A 12,624-nucleotide genomic window follows, 5' to 3' on the forward strand; every position below is an offset into this window, starting at 1 on the left:
ATAGAGGTTAAAAAGTATTGGTGATGACTGATTATAGTTTGTTGATTGAGATCGTGTGAAAATCTTGAAAAATGTTTGAGGTATAATGATAGTACCGATATTGATGGATATGATTTATTCATGAACTTGACAATTTTGAAGTCCTCTCTAGCAGCAGAATCAAAATAAAAACAAAAACAATTCATATGTCGAACCATTTAAAGAAAATGGATGTTTGCTATCCAAATGCTTATGTTGCTTAAATAATTTTGTTGGCTATATCGGTTACATTTGCATATGTAGAAATGAGTTTATATACGTTGAAGTTGATTAAAACTTATCTTCGATCTACGATGTCTCAAGAAAAATTGATGAATTGACTGTGATATCAATTGATAAAAAAGATCTTGAACATATTGATTATTCAAATTTGATCGATACTTTTGCCAATAAAACAACTAAACGAGTATTATTTAAGTGATTATTTAGAACATTTTAGTTCTAGTATTTAATTACTAAATATATATAAATATATTTGAGTATGTACTATGCATAATTATCGTTAAAAAACTCTTTAATAATTTAAAAAATACTGAAAAAGTATTTAATGGACTCAATTTTTTAAGTTCGATTCAAGCCTTGAGAATAACAGGTACGGATCTGAAATCTAAGTCTCAATTTTAACATAACCTAACTGTAAATCGTATCTCTCATGTAAATGCACGGGAAGACTGAGAAAAAGGGTGTTTGGAAGAAAAGAAGGGTTTTAATATGAAACAGACACAACCCCAGATTTACATTATATTTTCAAACTTCAAAATTTGCTATGAGATTATGTATTTGATTTGAGAAAAGAATTTGAGAGATTACTTTAAAATGGCATGCATTTTGAGTGTATTTGAAATTTACTTATATTTTGTCTATCTAAGTAAGTCAAAAAATTTGAAATTAATTTACTTGAAATATATCATTATAAATCTATCAATTTAAGCACAACTATGATAGAGCTTCCCTTGACCCAGTGTGGGCAATTGTCCACACTAGTAGTAACGGACCCATAAATTTGATAATATCTGGGTTTCTGGGTTACAAACTTTCTCAAAAAAATGCAAAATAATAAATGTCAATTAACTTCATAGCAATAAGATTGATGTTGAAGGGGAGGGAGGAGGGGGCGTGTTGGGTTAAGCGTGCATGAGTGAAAGTAGTACTGAGATTGATGACTTATTGGGAATTTCTCGTACGTCAAGCTGGTGACATTTCCCTATTTGATCTGGTTGGCTAGGTGAGCTGTAATAGAGTAAATCCAGATCTTAAAAGGAGATATTGTCTCTACTGGAGACATATCTAGTTGTAGGGAAATGGTAAGATTGATATTTAAGGGATATAAGACACACCAGCAGATATACACGCACCTCCCTGGACTCATGGGCCTAACAGCCCGACCCTTTAGCGCCTAAGTATGTACACTCTGCGCTATCACACATATAAGGAAATAAAGTTTGTTTTTGGCTAACAACTATAGTTTTTGGCCTAGTGCTAAGCGCCTGATCATAACAATTGATGTCAAAACTAGGTCATGAGTTCAAATCTATCAAGAAGCACATTTCTATATTTCTTGGGTGAGATATTGGGTTAATCGTGCATGAGTTATAGTAGTACTGAGATGAGTGACCTCCTGATAAGTTTTCATGCGTCAAGCTACTGACGTTACGCCACTTGATCTGGTTGGCTAAGTGGGTCATAAAAGAGTGACTTCAGATCTTATAGGGTAATATTATCTCTGCTGGGAACAGAGTCAATGGTATAGAAATAGTTAGACTGATCTCTAAATGATATGAGTCAGCACAACATATAGATACGCACCTCTCGCACTCATGGCCTAACAGTCCGATCCATTAACGCTTAAGTAGGTACACTTTGCGCTACGACACATAAAAAGAAATAAAGTTGCTCATTTTTCTTTTTAAAAAAATATGTCGTACATTACTGTACGATCAAAACATTTACTTCTAAATAAATAATCAAATTGCTAATAATAATAATATATTTTATATTAATTTTCAGTGGAGATGATGTTTTCAATCAAATGAGTGATAATTGGATGAATGACAATCATATCGTCTATGCAGAGAAATAAATATTTTAAAACAATTGATAATGAAACTATCGTACAAATGTTTCAAAATATGAAGACTCGAAAATGCAAATATTAAGATAATTATTTTGTGGTGCTTAATAATTATTTGATTAAAATATTTATATATTTTTTGGTTTATTAATTATAATATATTGTTGTCATACTACGTTATTAACATATGTGAATGATATGTTTTCAGAAAGGCGTAAAAAGAATATGTATATACTCATGTTGTGACAAATCTAATTTAGTGGTCGAAAGAGCTTTGCGGTGATGGATTGGTTTTTGTATTAGTGATCCGTCAGCGTACATGAATTGTTGATTGTAAGAACACGTAAGGTCATGTAATTCTTGTGACATCACTCAAATTTATTCCGGTAAAAATGTTGTATTGGTAAAATTATTTCTCTTCCTAACGTAACTGATATCCCATAAGAGCTGGAGTCATGAGTGACCTAAGACATTAAATGGATAGCCCAAATCAGAGTCAGTGTGCAAGATGATTTCTTCAGCAGCCAGGCAAGTGAATACCCGGGACGTCTTCTCCCCGGAATACCATACGTCCGGGCTCTCATATAAGCTCCCGGGAACTTTATATTCGGGCTATCTCGAGAAACGTACCTCATTCGAGTGCATCAATATGAGCTACCTTATGCTTGGGAATCATTATTTTCAGAACTACATGGGTTTGACGTGTCAAAAAAATCATCAGAAGCAAGGTATGGACAACCATCTTACCATATTTAGCAAGTGGGCACTGAAAACAAGGTAATTATGAGATTTCCTCCTATAAATAGCAGGTATACATCTCATTTAAAAGATTCTTGAATTTTGTATCTTCAGGCACTCACATATATCTTCATATATATTGTCATTATCCTCCACCTTCAACTTGCTGACTTAAGCATCGGAGTGGCTACGTCGAACACTCCTCTTGGGCCCATTCACGAGTTCATTTCCTTGTCTGCAGGTCACGGTTGTTGAAGCTATATCATTGAGATATATTTGTACCATCAGATATATTTCCTTGCTCATTTTTCCCTAAACAAATCTCATCATAATCTGGTAGATTGCCACAACCCAGCTCACCTGATCTACTCGGACATCATCAGTAACATTTAGTGATAACAAGCGTTGTCGTCACCAGCTCCTCGTGCTCTTGAGGTATCTATTCTGAATTAGATTGCAACACCGCAACAGATTCATTCAAGGAATTTGATTCAGTTCTCGCCAAGATCAACAAACAGGATGGCTCACACTATTGATCAACTTGTAAAATAGTCTTTATTTGGTAAGACCATATCCCACGTTTGTTATGTATTTATGTAAGAACTGATCGATCTGATTTGATGTAACGGAATTTCTTTTTTTTAAAAAAAATTTAAATAATATTTACAAAAATGAGCTAGGCTCGTGCCCAAAAGTAAATTTTATATAAGGTCGAGATTTAAAAAACAAATAAAAAAAATTCCGAAGTTGGATTGTAACTAATACCTCACGATCACATTCAAAGGTTGATGAAATTTTTAATGATTGAATCTAAACTTTCTGTTATGAAAATGATTTTAAAAGGGAAAATTGCAATAAATTTGGTCATGTTATGCTGTTTATTTGCAATTTTAGTAATCTATATTGTCAATATTGTTCCTCTACATTTCAAGTTTTGGCATTGTTGTCATTTTCATCGGAAATGTTAATGCGACTTTGCACATATCAGGTTCATGTCATACTCTCATAAAAAAGTACTATAATTACAAAACAAAAAAATCACCGAATAAGATTGAAATTTGATAATATAAATTTTTTTAAAAACTTATAACATATTTTTTTTAAAAAAAGCTATGAATTATAAAGTGGGAAGTGGATGAAAGATTTGAATAGCTTTAAGAATATGAAAAAGTTTATTCTCCTTTTATTTAAGTTGGGGCATTAATTTGATTCTTTACTTTTACTGCTCCACTGTGGCGTAGGTTGGCATATACTTGATCGGCAAGCATTTTTGACTACTCATGTTTCGTTCTTTACACTTTATGAATTATTAAAGATATTCTAATTTCTCTTTTTTTTTTAAAAAAAAAATGATGTGTTCTAATTAGACTTTTTGTGTCATAAATGAACCAAGCTGGCCTCAAACATAGGAAATAGACGCAGTTACCCTATTCTACAATAAGAAGTGTACATTTTTTTACACACACTATTTTTTCACCATTTTTTTACTTTGTATATTATGATAAAATTCATATTTTGTAGCACCGAACATTTGTCGTTTTACTAAAAGTTGTAGTTGGTGGTGACGGTATAACTTAAATATTTTAAACCGTACAACAGTTTAAGTATCACGTTTCAATTGCTCTAGCTACATATTGCACTCAACATATTCAACTGAATATTTATTATTCAAAAATTAAAAACTTCGAATTCTTCAAATAGATGATAGAAACAAAAAATAAAACAAAGTGAAATGTAAATTTTAGTATTATTTTTATACTATTAATTAAAATTAAACATATTCAACTGAATATTTATTATTTATAAGATAGATTTTTATATATAATCTTGTAAAAAAAAACTCATAATAAATAGTTGACAATATATAAACTACAAATAAATAAAAAAAACTATCATTTTCACATATATGAGCAGAAAGGCATGATTTTCAAAGTCTTTATCATTGAAGAGGCACGCACAGACTATTTGATGGATGTTCTAACTTTTAAAAAATAATTATATAAACCCTGATATTTTACCCAAAAAATTAATATATATATATTGGAAAATAATATTTAAATGTGTGTATTGAATATTTGAATGTTGAATATTTGAATGTAAATATTGAAAATTAGTGTATGATGATGTAGGTAATGATGTATTTTATTTTTGGATTATTTGTAAAGATTTTCTATAAATAGATCTCTCATTTGTGAAGAAAATCACAATTGAGTAGAGAAAAAAATATTATAAAGTGTGTAGTTTGGTAAATTTTGAGATTTTTACTTTTTACCATAAATTTTTACTTTTTCACAACACGTTATCAGCACGAAGCTCTAAAAGTCCTACATACTTTTCCAAGCTCCAAACAGAAGAAAAAGGTAACAAAAATAATTATATTTATTTTACTGTTATTTATTTATTGTGTATTTATTTAATATACAATATAATGTTATTATTAGAAATAATAAAAATAAATTTTTCATAAACTTGTTATAAATCCTGGGAGGATGTTAAGACGACATCCCACACTCCCGGTAAGGGATACGACAAGTATAAAAGCCTATAAGATTTTTAAACAAAATAAATTATGACACTCATTATAATATTATGATATGATATACATAATTATTTAAACATGTCTAATATTATATATATCATATTATTACCATAAAATTATACAAATACATACCTTTATTTTTTTTGTACCCCAACGGTCATAAATGGTAAAAAACGGCTAGTTTTTGCCCTATAAATATGATCTCACAAACACATTCCATCACTCCAACTTTCTCTTCTTCTCTAAAAATTATTCATCATCAAATTTTTCGAAGAAAAAAGAAGATGGATTTCTCAAGGATATTTTTAATTATTTTGGTTGTCATACTCACGAGTCTTGTATTTATCGGAGAATATCCTCCTCGTGCGTTTTCTTTATTTTTACAAATACTTGTACTTGTTGTTTATCCGTTACTTTGTATTGCAATAATTATTAACTAATAAAATGCATCGTAATTTTTTTTAGTACCACCATGTCAAATTTAACAAAGCTCGAATTTGTTGCGCTCGACATCACGGGAAAGAATTATATGCCATGGACTCTAGATGTAGAAATGCATCTTGAGTCATTGGGTCTAAGCGAGACCATTAAAGAAAATGACATATGCACATCACAAGAAAAGGCAAGAGCCATGATATTTTTGCGTCGACATCTCGACGATGGATTGAAATGTGAATATCTGACTGAAAAAAATCCCATGACTTTGTGGAAGGGATTAAAAGAAAGATTCGAACATATAAGAGAAGTTATACTTCCGACCGCCCGGGATGAATGGAATACATTGAGATTCCTAGACTTTAAAAAAGTCAGTGATTACAATTCGGCGATGTATAGAATAATCTCGCAATTAAAATTTTGTGGACATGAGGTCACAGAATCTGAGATGCTTGAAAAAACATTTTCCACGTTTCATGCATCAAATATTACTCTACAGCAACAATATAGAGTACGTGGATTCGCGAGATATTCTGAACTCATCGTCTGTCTTCTTGTGGCGGAAAAAAACAACGAGCTATTAATGAGAAATCATCAGTCCCGACCCACTGGATCAACAGCATTTCCAGAAGTAAATGCTGTAAGTAAAAATGAATTTAAACCTGGAAACCAAAATCAAATTCAAAGACAAGGTTTTGGTCGAGGTCGAGGTCGTGGACGTGGACGTGGACGTGGAATTGGCCGTGGTCGTGGTCAAGGCCGTGGTTTTGAAAATAATCGAGATAGTTATTTTATAACTCATCTCAAAAGAACGTCCCAAACCATCCACAGAAAAGGCATCATGAGAATACAAGTGTTAATGAGAAGCACTCAAAAAGATATGAAAGTTCTTGTTACAGATGTGGTACTCCAGGACATTGGTCCAAAATTTGTCGAGCCCCTGAACACCTTTGTAAACTTTATAAAGAATCATTAAAGGGGAAAGAAAAGGAGACCAACTTCACTAAACGCAGTGACCGTTTGAATAATTCAACTCATTTTGATGCTGGTGATTTTATGAATGATTTCTCTGGAAATGATCAATATGTTGGTGGGATAGAAATGAACAATATTGATGCTGCAGATTTTCTCAATGATTTCTCTGAAAATGAACAATATAGTGGTAGAATATAAATGTACAATAATTTATTTTTCATGTATCCATATAATGTTTTATTGTATAATTATGATATGTATTATATTTAAATATATATTGCCAGTAATTTTATTTCATTGCATATTTTTTTTGAAGTTCAAAAAATGGAAAATGCTATGAGCAAAGCTGAAGTTTGCATACCCGATAGTGGTACAACACACACTATCCTCCGAGATAAAAGATATTTCTTGGAACTAAAACCAACAAAAACAACGGTGAATACAATATCAAGTCCTGTAGACTTGATCAAAGGATGTGGTAAGGCACAATTTTTGTTACCTAATGGTACAAAATTTTTGATCAATGATGCTTTATATTCACCACAATCGAAAAGAAATTTGTTGAGTTTTAATGATATATATTCCCATGGGTATGATACTCAAACAATGAATGGAGGGAATAAGAAATATATGTGTCTTATCACATATAAATCAGGAAAGAAATATGTGATTGAAAAACTACCAATGCTCCCTACTGGATTGCATTATACACATATAAGTCCGATTGAATCAAACATGGTAGTTGATAATTCTTCAATATTAACCAATTGGCATGATCGATTGGGACATCCTGGTTCAACAATGATGCGAAGAATTATAGAAAATACACATGGTCATCCGCTGAAAGACCAGAAGATCTTTCAGAATAATAAGTTTCAATGTAAAGCATGTTCTCTTGGAAAACTTATTATAAGACCATCACCAGCCAAAATCCAAACTGAATCACCAATGTTTCTTGAACGTATTCAGGGTGATATTTGTGGAACAATCCATCCACAATGTGGACCATTCAGATACTTTATGGTATTGATTGATACCTCCAGCAGATGGTCACATGTATGTTTATTGTCAACTCGAAATGTTGCATTTGCAAGATTACTTGCTCAAATAATAAAATTGAGGAATCAATTTCCCGATTATACAATCAAGAAAATTAGACTTGATAATGCTGGTGAATTTACTTCCCAAACTTTCAATGATTATTGTATGTCTATGGGAATCATTGTTGAGCATCATGTTGCTCATGTACATACACAGAATGGATTGGCTGAATCATTGATTAAACGTCTGCAAATGATTGCTAGACCAATGATTATGAAAACAAAGCTCCCTATTTCTATATGGGGACATGCAATTTTACACGCTGCTTCATTAAATCGCATCAGACCAAGTGCATATCATAAATACTCCCCATTGCAGCTTGCATTTGGTAAAGAACCAGACATTTCTCATCTGAGAATTTTTGGATGTATGGTGTATGTGCCTATTGCACCACCGCAACGAAAGAAAATGGGACCTCAAAGAAAGGTTGGAATTTATATCGGTTATGATAGTCCATCAATCATTCGATATCTTGAACCTCAGACAGGCGACGTGTTCACAGCACGTTTTGCTGATTGTCATTTTAATGAGAAAATCTTCCCAATGTTAGGGGGAGAACAGAAACATACTGAAAAGGAAATTACATGGTATGTATCATCATTGTTACATCCGGATCCAAGAACAAAACAATGTGAAAAAGATGTACAACAAATTGTACACTTGCAAAGAATAGCAAATCAAATACCAGATGCATTTGCAGACACAAAAGGGGTAACTAAATCATATATACATGCTGCAAATGCCCCTGCTCGAATTGAAATTCCAAAGAAACAAATGGAAGATACTCATGATGTCATTAAACGCCTGAAGCGTGGAAGGCCAGTCGGTTCCAAGGATAAAAATCCTCGAAAAAGAAAATTCATAGAGAAACACGATGATCACAAAATAAAGAATGACGTTTCTGAAGAAACACATGATGATCACAAAATAGAGAATGGTGTTCCTGAAGAAACACATGATGATGAAAATGTTCTGTCAGAACCACAAACTGACGAGAATCATGAAATCTCTATCAATTATATTAATACTGGAAAAATATGGAACCGAAAAGATATAGATGAAATTGATGATATATTTTCTTATAATGTGGCAATCGACATCATAAATGATAACGAAGATCATGAACCAAAATCTTTTGGTGAATGTAAAAATCGGCAGGATTGGATAAAATGGAAAGATGCCATCCAGGTTGAATTAAATTCGCTAAATAAACGTAATGTTTTTGGACCTATAGTCCTTACACCTGAAGGTGTAAAACCTGTTGGATACAAATGGGTTTTTATTCGAAAGCGAAATGAGAAAAATGAAATAGTAAGTATAAAGCTCGACTTGTTGCACAAGGTTTTTCTCAAAGGCCTGGAATTGATTATGAAGAAACGTATTCTCCTGTGATAGATGCAATTACGTTTCGGTATTTGACTAGCTTGGCGGTATCTGAAAATTTAGAAATGCGTCTTATGGATGTTGTTACAGCTTACTTATATGGATCACTTGATAGTAATATATATATGAAAATCCCTGAAGGATTTAAGATGCCTGAAGCACAAATTTCAAAACCCAGGGAATGTTATTCTGTGAAATTACAAAGATCATTATATGGGTTAAAGCAATCAGGTCGAATGTGGTATAATCGACTAAGTGATCACTTGATGAAAAAGGGATATGTAAATAATTCAATATGCCCTTATGTTTTCATTAAGAAAACAACATCTGGATGCGTAATTATTGCTGTATATGTTGATGATTTAAACATCATTGGAACGAATAAAGAAATTCAAGAAGTTGTGTCATACTTGAAGGAAGAATTTGAAATGAAGGATCTTGGAAAAACCAAGTATTGTCTGGGTTTACAAATTGAACAAAAAGAATGTGGAATGTTTGTTCACCAGAAAAATTATACAGAAAAGATCCTTAAACGTTTTAATATGGATAAAACAAATCCTTTAAGTACTCCAATGGTTGTTAGATCATTAAACATAGAAAAAGATCCATTCCGTCCATGTGAAGATGATGAAGATATTCTTGGTCCAGAAGTACCATATCTAAGTGCCATCGGTGCCCTTATGTACCTTACAAATTGTACAAGGCCTGATATATCTTTTGCCGTGAATCTGTTGGCAAGATTTAGCACATATCCAACAAAGAGACATTGGAACGGAATTAAACATATATTCCGTTATCTACGAGAAACGGCAGACTTGGTACTTTTGTATTCAAAAGATACCAATCAAAACATAATTGGTTATGCTGATGCTGGGTATTTATATGATCCACACAAGACACATTCCCAAACTGGATATGTATTTACTCGTGGAGGCACTGCAATATCTTGGCGTTCTCAGAAACAAACGCTCGTCACAACTTCATCAAATCATGCCGAGATTATTGCACTACATGAAGCAAGTCGTGAATGTGTGTGGTTAAAATCAATGACCCGACATATCCAAATTTCATGCGGATTATCATCTGATGAGAAGCCTGTGATACTATATGAAGATAATGCTGCATGTGTTGCTCAAATGAAAGAAGGATACATAAAAAGTGACAGAACTAAACATATTCCTCCTAAGTTCTTCGCATTCACCAAGGAGCTTGAGAAGAATAGATGTATTGATGTCCGTCACATTCAATCAAGTGAAAACTCATCAGATCTCTTCACAAAGGCACTTCCTACGTCAATATTCAGAAAGCACATATATAATATTGGGATGCGCAATCTACGAAATTTGTGAAGAATTGTTCATGTCAACATCAGGGAGAGTTTACGTGACTGCACTCTTTTTCCCTTACTATGGTTTTTATCCCAATGGGTTTTTTCAAGTAAGGTTTTTAACGAGGCAGTACAAAAACACGTAATGAAGACATCATCGTATCATGATCATCATCACAAGGGGGAGTATTGGAAAATAATATTTAAAATGTGTGTATTGAATATTTGAATGTTGAATATTTGAATGTTGAAAATAAGAGTTGTAAATATTGAAAATTAGTGTATGATGATTTTATTTTTGGATTATTTGTAAAGATTTCCTATAAATAGATCTCTCATTTGTGAAGAAAATCACAATTGAGTAGAGAGAAAAATATTATAAAGTGTGTAGTTTGGTAAATTTTGAGGGTTTGAGATTTTTACTTTTTACCATAAATTTTTACTTTTTCACAACAATATACATGTTATAACTTTCTAAAAATAATTATAAAGATTCTAATATTTTACCCAAAAAAAATTTAAAAATAATAATATAAAAGTACAATCGATCGACCAGAAATCAATAATACTATCAAATAACTAATTACAATCAATTACGATCAATTACTAAATAGCATACATAATATATAAATGAGACTCGAATTCAAAATTTATTTTAAAAATAAGAATTTATTTGTCTGAATAATTACATTTTTTTTTAAACGAACATAAATCCAATCTACGACGACTCAGATATGGTCTGAATAATTACATATTTTTTGTTGTATTAAAAACTACAATAAGTGATGGTATTCTAATCAGAATCTTTTAAATTATTGAGAAAATAATTTCCATATATTCGATCGCTATCACGCACAGTGTGTAGACCAATTAGGATGTAATTACTAATTTGGAATTAATAAAAAAAAAAAAACTTTGACGATTGGACTTGTTTGTGTTTAAATTGAAAAAAAATGTAAATTATTTCCCATAATGTTAAAAAATCTAGATTTCAATATTTGATATTCAAAAATCTTCTTACAAATTCCAGTATGTAGGATCGAGCATTTGCCGCTTTATCAAAAGCTATAGCTGGTAGTAATTGTGTAGCTCGAATCTTTTAAAATGTACAGCAGTTTAAACGTCACATTCCCATTGTTTTAACAAGTAGGGAATATTATTGCATCTCAACAATTTTTCTCTCAATAATTGCACTTCTTGCAATTAATGAGAATCGAACTCGTGACCTTAGCTCTGTTACCAATTAGTAGGATCTATTGGTGGGATACTAGTTGAGCTGCAATAGCTCGATTATTGAAATATTGAACATCATTGAATTAAATCGAGCTTGTTTTTCAAACCAAACAGAAGATATTCAAAATAATTTTTAGCAGAAACATATTAAACATTTTGATAAAGTATATGAAAGTTCAATGTAAAAACGTTTTGGTTGAAACATTTTATCAAATATTTGGTATGCAATATTTTGGTAATTGAAGAAAATATAAAATGTTTCAACAATGCATCTTAAAAACAGTAGCAAACAAATAAATACAATAAATGAATAGACATGAATTTGTTTATAGATGTTCGGATATTAACAAGTCCTAAGTCACCCTTTCTTCCACTCGAAAATGATCCACAAGAAGACTTTGATTTATACAATACCTTGTATAAACCTTTTTCAACTTAGGACTTATCAATTTCCTTGAAACTCATATCACACTCGATTCTAGGCTGCAACCTCACAATTCACGTAATATTTAACGTCTTTTATGCAAAAACTACAAACTCAATATTTAATAGCTTCGTGTGAAACTCACTCAACTAAACTTTGAAGCCCAAATCCCATGTATGTCTCTCAAATTTAATCAATTACAGTATATATTTCTCAAATATATTCTCACACTTGGACTTTCTCTCATTCTATCTATTTTCTTAGTGTAGGCTGCTCATAATTTGAATCCACTTCCAAATATTGTATTTGATATTCAAATTGTATTTATAGGCTCCAAGTATGATATATATATTAGGTAC

This window comes from Primulina tabacum, chromosome 6 (genome assembly GCF_025594145.1).
Source record: "Primulina tabacum isolate GXHZ01 chromosome 6, ASM2559414v2, whole genome shotgun sequence".
Lineage (NCBI taxonomy): Eukaryota > Viridiplantae > Streptophyta > Magnoliopsida > Lamiales > Gesneriaceae > Primulina > Primulina tabacum.